Source organism: Lolium perenne, chromosome 6 (assembly GCF_019359855.2).
Source record: "Lolium perenne isolate Kyuss_39 chromosome 6, Kyuss_2.0, whole genome shotgun sequence".
Classification (NCBI taxonomy): Eukaryota; Viridiplantae; Streptophyta; class Magnoliopsida; order Poales; family Poaceae; genus Lolium; species Lolium perenne.
In genome coordinates, this window is record NC_067249.2 from 58,264,636 (window position 1) to 58,275,344 (window position 10,709).

General features: G+C 44.1%; 1 long non-coding RNA gene across 1 annotated transcript in view; it reads right to left on the reverse strand.

Moving 5' to 3' along the window:
* LOC127308095 (uncharacterized) overlaps nt 1-8,787 on the reverse strand; it is a 32,681-nt gene extending 23,894 nt beyond the window's left edge. Inside the window, exons 1-5 of the long non-coding RNA XR_007856262.2 lie at nt 8,570-8,787; nt 6,986-7,261; nt 5,725-5,817; nt 5,538-5,629; nt 3,239-3,357 (exon numbers count right to left, since the gene is read on the reverse strand). This is a non-coding gene — a long non-coding RNA (uncharacterized lncRNA). The remainder of the gene's footprint in view (nt 1-3,238; nt 3,358-5,537; nt 5,630-5,724; nt 5,818-6,985; nt 7,262-8,569) is intronic.
* Nucleotides 8,788-10,709: the final 1,922 nt, after the last annotated feature.

The following is a 10,709-nucleotide window of genomic DNA, read 5'->3' on the forward strand; positions in this document are numbered from 1 at the left end:
TGCCCTCCAGCAGAAGATCCACAGAGCGAAGCACCTCGGGGACTCTGGAGAGGTGGACCCAGATCTTGGTGAGGGCCAGAGAGGCTTGAGGGGTCGCTGTGGCGTCCGCAAACAACACCGAGATCTTGCTTACTGGTAGGGCGATGCCCCCAGCATTCTTGCAGAGGTTCTTGCAGAGGTTGAGGCTCGCCTTGGTTGGGAAGACCACCGCAAAGTCAGTGTCACTGATACGTCTGACCCTCCAATCCCAGTTGTCTTCGACCAGCGCCTTTAGGTCTTGAGTTAGGAGCTCACAGGTCATGGTGTTCTCCACTGCAATGACCAGAGCCGTATGGTCAGTGCCGCCGCCCTGTCCCATCGGCAGCGCCTCCTCATCCACCTCCAGGCAGTGGAAGCCAACGCCATCGATCGCATACCCGTACCACTGCAGAGAGGCCTTCTTGGAGTTCTTGGGGCACATGCCCGTGGTGTGCCCATCCAGATCACAGACGCCGCAATGCGCTGGGAAGTGGCAGCCCGACTGGTAGTGGCCGTCCCTGCTGCAATTGTAACACTTGATGTTTCCTTCTTGCCGGCTGGCACCACCTCCGCCGCATCCGAGGGGGTGACCGGCGGCGGGGTCGGAGCCGAAGGGGCCTGGGGCGTCGAGTGCGACACCGATTTGGCCTTAGGCGGTTGAGCCCCTTGCCGGTTGTTCCCCCACTTCTTCTTGTGCTGATCTCGAGCGCCGGACGATCCCGCGGCAGGTCGATCTTCTTCCTCGCGCCACCGTCCACCGTCCCTTAGCCACTCTGGCTCACGGGCACGGTCACGGAACCAGTCGCGGTCGCGGCGGTGGCCCTCGTCCGCAAAGCTTCTCCTTTCGCGCACCTCCCGCTCATAGTCGCGCCCCTCCTCGGAATTGAACTCGTCGAAGCTTCGCTTGTTGCTCCCCACCCTCGAATCACCACGACCGCGCTCCATACCCACCGGCGGCGACCCTAGAGTCGAGGCGGAGAGGCGGCGAGGGATTTGGCCGGCGGATCTGGTGGATCTGAGCCAGGAGCGCACGTCCGAGAGAGTGGCGGCGTGACTGAGTGTGAGATCTAGGGTTCCCACAGGAACCCAACGCCACTTAAGTAGTGAAGCTGGTCCGCCGTCCCCACTTGGGCTGGGCTGGGAAACTGGATTGGGCCTTTGGGGGGCCAAAGGCACAGCCGGTCCACGGCCCACTTCCAGGGGAGCGGCCTCCACAGGCCCACGCATGGGCCCTACGCCAGCGGCACTGGGGAAGGGGACACTGGGGTCCGCCGGTCTCGGGCCCACCACGCTGGCGACCAACGGAACTGTCGCCTCCGCAACGTTGACTGGCGGTGAGGGCGGCGCCGCCCGCTCCTCACCGCCGCACGACGACGGCCGATCAGCCACACCTGGCGCCACGCCGGAGCTCGCCACGCCACAGGACGCGACCGGATCTGGGATGCCTTGGCCACCACCGTGCCTCCAAGCGCCCCAAGGGGTCGAGCATTAGCAGCTCCGGCCGCCGCCCGAAACCGCGAGCCGCGCCCACCCGGCGCCCAAGCTCTGCGGCGTCCTCCCCTCGACCTCGCGTTCCCCACCCTGGACCACGCGGAGTCCAGAAAATCACCAAGGCACACCGGAGAGGGTCCAGATCTGGAGGGCACGGGCGACTCCGGCACCTCCAGCTGCGCCAGATCGTCCTCCTCCTCGTCAGAGCTCTCCCCTGCCAGTGCCCAAAACCGCGACCCACCCTGGTGCACCGCCGCCGCCGTCGAGGAACGCCCAGAGGGAGCTCGTCGGCGCTCGGCGAGGGGGGAGGCCGCGGAATCGCCCGTCTTGTCGCCCTTCCGGCCGCAGGAGCTCGTTCCAACGGTCATTTTTCAGTCCGGTCTCTTTTGGCTATGTTACAACCATTACCCTTAAGAATGGATTATTCCCAAAGTCCTCCCTGGCAATGTAAGAGCAATGTCTGTCTAACTGTTCTAGAACACAAAAAGTTTATGTAAACACTTTACTTGCGCACAGAATATTCAGGTTCTCAACACCACCTAGCTAGTTGAAAACCCATGTAATTCGTGCACCTTATGGCAAGTCCAATATACTATTATCCTAAGCCATATCATATGAATTAATGAATGTTAAACTAAAACTTTTTATTGACATGTATCTAACTAGATGGATTGTTATTTAATTTAAGTTTTGTGTGAGAGAAAACGTATAATTTGACTCGAGTTCCATCATACAAAAGCCATATCTAAATTAAATCTCTCTCATTTAATAATTAATTAAAAGCACACATTTGCCTAGTCAGCATGATTTAGATAGAACCGGTGTCATTGCACTGGGACTTCCCTCACATGCATCAAATTTGGTTGAAGATATCTTACATCTGTGAACTCTTAAAGCTAAATTTTAATTCTACTACATCTAAATAGTCAAGTATTCCCTCGTCTGGAGTACAAATGCAAATAATTGACTTTAATTGAAAGAGCAGAAGGGATCTGAGAATATACTCCAAAGTATAGAGATTCTCTCTTGTTATTACAGTACTTTTGAGGAATCTTCTCTCATATGTATCGAAAAGAACACGCAGCCCGTGTACATTAGACGGCAGAGCAAGCTTCAATGAGGTCATATCAGATTCAGCGTGACTTAGATCGGATGCCAAGTACGTGTCTATTTTTCTGTGGCTTAAGCTGTGGATGTACTAGGACGTTTTCGTTTAAACAGTGGTACCTATAAAATGACACTGACAAATCCCATGTAGTACTAGGATCATATATCTTATCTATAGTTAAGCAAATAAGTACTAGGATGGCATCTACATACTATAGATCGATCAGTTTAGTCGTCTGAGTTCAATCTCATTTATACTACACCTTGATTGTAAATTTTAGATTGTACACCATATTGATTACTTTCGTTGTATCGACTATGCGAGCTTGCAGTGTTCACTTAGCCTCAATTACACTTAAGTTTTCGATAGACACTGGGATGCATGGCAGTTCTAGAAAGAAGAGGAAAACTAGCCTCACCTGACTGCTTAAAATAATCATAATCTGGCTTTCTGAAACTCACATCGAGCTAAACATCTAAGCATCTAAGACAATAATTTCCGTGAAATATACATTTTGATCTACCGTTTACACAGAATTTCCAAAAAAAAATGCATTTCTTTACATTAATTTATGCTAATTACGAGGAGATAAAAAAGTAAATGTAAAATCATTTTACATACCTGGGAGATGCAGATTTTACTCGGAAAATATCCCGACTAAACAATGAAAATATATGGGTGGCCGATGGGAGGTGACGACGTCTAGGAATGCCCTTGCCGCATAACATCTCGTTCGAATACTACATATAAAATATATCAAAACAAAAACAAGAATTATTAAATAAATTTAATTAAAAAAATTAAGTACATGTTACGAAGCAAATAATATAGATGAAGTATTAAATACTTTGAAATTTTAGAGTCTACCAGCTTTGATTGGTTTTGTTCCATATTACCTATGAGAGAAAAACAGGTTGGCTAACTGTCCAGCTCTTTTACTACTCCCTCCGTTCATACACTAAAGAGTGTCTAGATACATCTAGATTTAGACAAACTTGCGACATCCTTTTATGGACAGAGGTGGTATTATTTTCTTACTAGAGAATCATTTATCACATTGATTATTCACTCTTGCAGGCTATATTACCAATTCAAAATGGCAAACAATAACCATTTCGAATTCCTGCTATTTCAGTTGGGCAAAATTTCTGCAAGTTCCCATTAGAAAAGAAGATTCAAAAGCCTTGCTTGCACGGCCAGGGTCTCCATAATAACTCATTTCCTCATTAAACAAGCCAGAAATTAGATCAAAAACACGGTATGATTTTCATTACTCTAAGTTGTATGAAATCAACAGTTCCGAGTCTGAATTAAAGTTTGACTTGAGAATGGAACTAACACTTGATGCAAAAAAAAAAAATAGTATAGAAAAGTGAAAAATAAAAGCACTATAACAGTTTTGGTTAATTTACACATATAGTTACGTTCTGCTCAAATTACACATAAAGTGTAAGATTAAATCTTTTTAATTTCCTTTTGCCACCAGAAAATTAATTAACTTGTGTTTCCACTTATGACAGGTACCAACAGCTTGCACCCGCCAACAACTTCTACTGTGTGCTCGAAAATAATTGTGAAAGAAATTCTGCAACTAAGAACCTCACATGGTTCGGTGAAGAAATTCTGTAACCATCCAATAAGTCTGCTATAACACCAAATAGAGCCTATTCGTTAGAACTCAATTTGCAACAGTGTGATATGGACCGACCCATAGAAAACACCGACAGTAGCAAGAGCTGAACAATTCGGAAAGCCGGAAGGATGTGAAAAGTCAAGCTTATAACATAAGAGATGGCATGTCTTGATGCAGCTACCCTAGCAAAACAAATCACGGTCCCCATTAATTAGAGTATATGGAGGAAGCACTATTGTGAAACAGTGATGCATGCATCTGGTGTTCAGTCCCAGCAACATCTTTAATCACATGTGAGGCTGTGCAGCAGAGGCAGCTAGTTGCTTAGGTCTATGGCAGAACGTTCAGTATCACCATCCACAGACCACTAAAGTTTTATCCCCAACAATTTATTTTGTGTCTGGAATAGCTTTATGGAAAAATCTAGGTGACCACAGCACTCAAGAGTAGTGTGATTAAGTTCCAACTGTCCTGAAATAGATACTATATAGCTTCCTCGCATTGGTGGATTCGATCACTTGCGTGTCGTATAACATGTGATTGTAAAGGTGTTGCAGATGTGACTGAGATGGCACTTACAGGCCAACTAGCATTTAGATGAAGGCGATGCGGGACCAATCTATTTTACAAGAGGCATTAGATGAATTTAGAGCAAGAAGATGGACTCGCTCATCATGCTGATCACCTGGTCAGTTTGGAGAGAAAGAAATAGTAGAGTGTTTGAGAAGGTTTTTAAACAGATAAACACCCTCACGGATCACATCAAGCCTGAAGCAAAGCAATGGGCGATAGCTAGTGCGGGTCGTTTACTCGTTTCATCCCGGATGAGGCATAAATTCTGCTGCTTTGCCTGTACTGTTTTTCTGGTTTCTGGGTCGTTGTAACCTCTCCCCTACTCACTGGCCTTACCAGTTTTCTGTAAACTTCAGCCATTTTGTGCCTTTCTTTCCTATCTAATATAACACATGCAGCACTCTTGCATGGTTCAAAAAAAATCCATGTATGCTGTTTGTGCTAAACAAATAACCACGCCAGCCTTGACACCTATGGAATCTCTTTTCAGAAGAGAATAGATGCAATGTGAACATTTTGCGTGTGGTGGTAACTCTTTTCTCTATCATAGTCAATAAAGCGAACAGATGAGAGAACAAAGCATTATGCTGCATCTAATAGCTTGTAAGATCAGAGTGGCCGACTGACCAGTCAGGTCTCAAAAAGCAAGCGGGATAAGTGATGTAACTGACATTGAAATATGAGACACTATTAACCAAAGGAAACCAGCATTACCTTACCCTACCAAGGCCACAGCTTTAGTCTGATCCCTCTTCTCCACAGGGACACAATTTGTTGACGCTTGAAACTTTTACAATCCTTCCCCCCTACATTCAGAAGGCAACCGTTTTGACAATAAACTGAACAGCGATCTACAATAAGCTAGGACCACCGGCAAGAGGAGCATGGGAAGGACACTGACCAGCGATCCATCATAAAAGGTCGGCCAAAATGTCACGTGAAGATTGCATCTCGCTGAGTGCCCGATGGAACCTACATGCCCCAATTGCTACTGCTGCACAGACAAGTGGTCAAAGTCAAGTATGGTGTGGCACACCATAATTTCTCGCAGGACCTACACATACACCCGGTCCATCCCCTCCATGATTATATTTATTTATATGAAATGGATTAACTGCAGTCTGGGATTGGACCAGATCAGCAGTAATTCACAAGAGCAACTCTTACCCCAATCGGCTAGTTAACTTACTGGGGAGCGACCAAACTGAACTGGCAAAGGCCATGCACTGTTCTAGAATCAAAGAAACATCTACTTGGAGGACATGATGCCACAAATAAACTTGAAAACTGACACTGACATTGCATGGAACCATGGGGCCAGCTTTAGTATTGCCAAAAAGCGATTGACTGTTCCCTTGAAGTTTACTGAAGAATGCAAATGCTACAGTCAGGATGACATGCACAAAGCAAACTTATGTGTGGCATCAGCTCTAATGAAAATCAAGTTCTTGTATGATTTAAAATTGATTCAAGCAAAATCAACTTCGATTAATATCCCGAGCGCGGAAGAGGCACAAACCCCACACCCACACAGTAAGATGAGGTTGCCAACGCTCATTTGCGGTCCATCGTTTGAAGTTTTTCAACAACATTACTTTCTTTGGGTGCATCAATACAAGCTGTAGTAAATAATTACAAATTAAAATTCATAATTTTCAGACAGGTGTTTCCATGTGATTTATTCATTCAGAAAAACACAACATATGCAACCTTTTGGTCAAAATCGCTGGTTTTCATCCTTTTCACACAAACCTACCATGGCATAATCTATTCCAACATTGCGGGCTTCTTTCTCCAAATATAGGCTGGTACACTCATGACAACAAGACAGCTTCTGAATTCTGATCAACACACTGTATGGCTTCATATTTACTAGTCGACCTGATAACCTTCATATATTAGAATGTGCAACTGCCAAATAGCCAAACTAAATGGATGGTAAAGGTTCAAGGTTTAGAACGAAAATACCTAGACAAGCACCAATAACTAGAAATAAGATCCTGTAAAACCTATGCGCCGTAGATAATAATAATAACATAACATATAGAAGATCAGTGCAGCGTAAAATCCAACATCAAACAATCAAGTTTCAAAAATACACATAGGGATCCACAGAATTAGTAACCGTATGGCAAACCAGAACAAGTCACCAAATCACGTACCTTGATCAAGTGTTCTCATCTTCCCTCACATAGTGGCCGAAACTGTACCTCCCCAGCTTTTACTTCATAACAGCCTGTAGCTTAAACTGTAAGAGGTGGGTGGGCCAGCCGTACTGGAAACTGGGACGGACAGCCCGTGTCTCTCTTTCTGCGGCTCTAGTCAAGCTACAATTCTCCTCTTCGATCCCCATTTCCATATCTCCTTCATCCCCTACCTTTGGATCCCCTAACGAACCTTATCTCATCATCTTGGTCCCTTTTACGACATGTGAAACACTGGTGAAAGGTTAACATTTCTCAATGAAACAGAATGAAAAATTCATGATTGTAACATACTAGGTAAAGATAAATTGAATTGTTTGTTTGCTTTCGCAAAAAGAAAATGTTTATTTTCTAGAAAATTTAAATGTTCCTACAGGGTTAATATGTCAGTCAATAGTTGTAACTCTCAACTTCATAAATTGAACACACAAGGGAAACATTTCTTACTATGCATTTTAACAGATATTACCATATTGGATTAATTCGCCAGAACCATGAATCGATCCCGCGATCAATCTAATGGAATGGAAGAGGAAGGACCAGACCAGTGGCGCTGCCGTTCGTACCTTGTTTATCCCTAAGCTGTGATATCTATATCTGCACCTTGTTTCATTCTTCTATATAAAACGAATGCAGCGCTGACTGCGGTTCGTAAAAAAAAATATTACTATATTATTCACATTCCCTAGATTCTTAATTAGAAATCATAGAATTTGGGTAGTAATAATATCTACGTCATTATAGATGTATAGGAACTATTGATGACCACTATCTATCAGCACTCTGAACTCTAGAAAGATACATGATTGGGCATTTGGGTCCAACACATTCATGGATTCAAGGAAAAATATGTACGATTGGTTGACGCAATTCAGTAACACAACAAACAGGCACAACTCAGTGACGTAATTAAACACAGTGAGCTACGCAATCAGGACTCCTCGGAGGCAGCTCCTCAGATTAATGTCGTTAACTCCTGATGTCCCTCATATATGGTAAATCCACAAAACAAACATTTGAGTGTTCCGCTTATCACTTCCAACAAGTACGATCAAAAGCAGGTACTAGTATAACCTAGGAACTGATACTATGAAATAAATGGAAGGACATATAAACCATCAGACATTGTAGAAACAGACTCCAAAGTAACACAGAAAAAGGAAAGAGCTCCCGCGAATGAATGCCTACCAGTTTGACTTAAAGCTCACATCGTATCAAACGATGATGAAGAAACTCCACTCGGGAGGTTGAAATCAAAACCTATCAGATGATCATAACGAGGCCTACAGGTCAAAATTAAGACGGCCAAACGAAGCCTGAATTCGCTGACATTCGCATACAACGCGCGAAAAATCTCTCCAGGAATCCGCCAAATTAGGCATTGGCTCTCATGATCCCAGACTGAACAACAAATCGCCACCAAACAATATCGAACCGTGCCCAAATTTGCCGGTGCCATCGCACGGTGTAATAGGAACGAATCAACTAGAGTGCTGGGGCTAGAACGGAGCCAAGGGGGTGGGCGGTGCCCGGAACACGAACCTGCGAGGGATAGCACGATGTCGGCGAAGGACGGTGTGGCCGTGCTCGCGTCATCTCCTCCGCGGAGACGGGGGGTGGAATTGGCGGTGCTCTCTACTTCTCCTCCTCCTCCTCCATCGCCGCCGCGCGGGAGACCAATCAAATTTGCTAGGGTTTTTGGCGTGGAATGATGCGTCGGTGGGACGGCGGTGTGCGTAGAGGCGTCGTCCTCTCAAGCGCGGTGGCCGGTTTGCTTTGGCGGCAGCGACGGCTGCCAGGAAGGGAAATGCGGGGAGAAGCGGCGGTGATCTTGCCGGTCAGTTGATGGGCCTAAAAGTCAGGTCCTCCTAAGGCCTTCAACTCTTCGACTGCCAATTCATGGGGGTGTTGTACGCCCGTGTTGGTTCGGCCCAGTGTTTATTTTTTGCCGTTTTTTTTTTGAGTTTTTTAAAAGCGGAACTTTTTTTAAATCAGGAACATAAATTTCAAAATATCAAGATTTTTATAATTTGAATACCTTTCAAAAATGAATGTTTTTAGATTTGAATATTTTTAAAATCTAAAACATTTTAAAATTTGAATATCTTCCGAATTTGAACAATTTTAAAAGATGAATACTATTGCATCAGAACGTTTCCAATTTGAACACTTTTTGATTTTGAACAAATTTGACATCCCAACACTTTTAGGTATTAGTGACTTTCAGATTTAAATATTTTTAATTTAAACATTCTCCATATTTAAACATTTTTCAAATCTGAAAAAGGGAAAAAACATAAAGAAAAGAAAATAAAAGAAACTAAAAAGGAACGAAAATAGAAAAAATGAAGTAAACATAAAATGAAAAAAAAACCCCGAAATGGGCCAGGACCATCACCAGGAGTGTGCAGCGGCTAGCAACCGCTGACCTGAACAACGTGTTGATACGGGCATGAAGGCCGAGGTGAAGCTCAATTTCAGGACTCCACCAAGTTAGGCGATACGCCATCGAGGATGTAGAATTGACACGCTAGGACGACCTACGCTATGTAATAATTAAGTCTAAGGTTGTGTCACTCATTATATGTTAGGAAATAATGTAGCTAGGTCACTGATACGTCTCAAACGTATCTATAATTTTCGATGCTCCATGCTTATTTTACATCAATTCATATGTGTTTTGTTTATACTTTGTTGCACTTTTACATGATTTTCGGCACTAACCTATTAACAGGATGTCACAGTATCAGTTCCCTGTTTTTTGTTGTTTTTGTATTTCAAAAAAGTTGTACATGAAATATTCACGAAATTGGACGAAACAAAAGCTGAAATCAATATTTTACCGAAACGACGAAGTCCGAAGGATGGTCGAAGATGGTAGCAGGTCGGCCAGACCTACCCTAGGTGCAGCCTAGGTGACAAGGTATTAACTTGTCAATGCCTACAAGTTGTAGACTAAAGTTTCGCGGAAAGTAGAGGGCAAGTAGATCTCGAAGGTTTCAGCCGAAAAGGTGTTCGACTCCTAAAAACTAGGGTTGGTGTTAACAATGATTCAATCCTCTCTTTTCCCTCGGCTCCCCTTTATATAGGAGGTGGAGACGAGGATTTCATATCGTACAAGTTTACAATGTTCTGAAGGTTTACACGAGTCCTCCTCGTATTACATCAAGACTTCCTAATACATCTATTTTCCATATCAATCCTTATTGGGCTTCGGAGCTTCAAAGACTTCGGGTCGTGGGCCTTCAGTTATTCCCGGGTATGTTATTCGGCAGGCCCATCAGGGATGCCTATGTCACTAGCCCCCGAGATTTTGCTTGAATTGTAGAGTCGAGTAAAATCTCCACTATAAAAACAATCCATAAGTTCTATGAATCTTTGTAATATTTTTGCTCGAAGTATTTATATCTTGTACAAGGATAATTGTAAATGGGACTGATTCATCTGACGGATCAGGTACCAGTTAACTGCTCTTGTGGCAATCCCGCAAAAACCTACTTCAAGGTCAAGTCCCTGGACTTGACCTCGGGATACTGGTTTAATTCGACATGTGCCGCTTAAGGTCTTACCATATGCCGAATTCCTGTTGAATTTTATCGAGTACCTAACGCGTCCGTTAGGATTTTTCTTCGTGTCTGTTGACACGGATAAAGTAATAGAGCGCATTCTGGTGCGATACCAC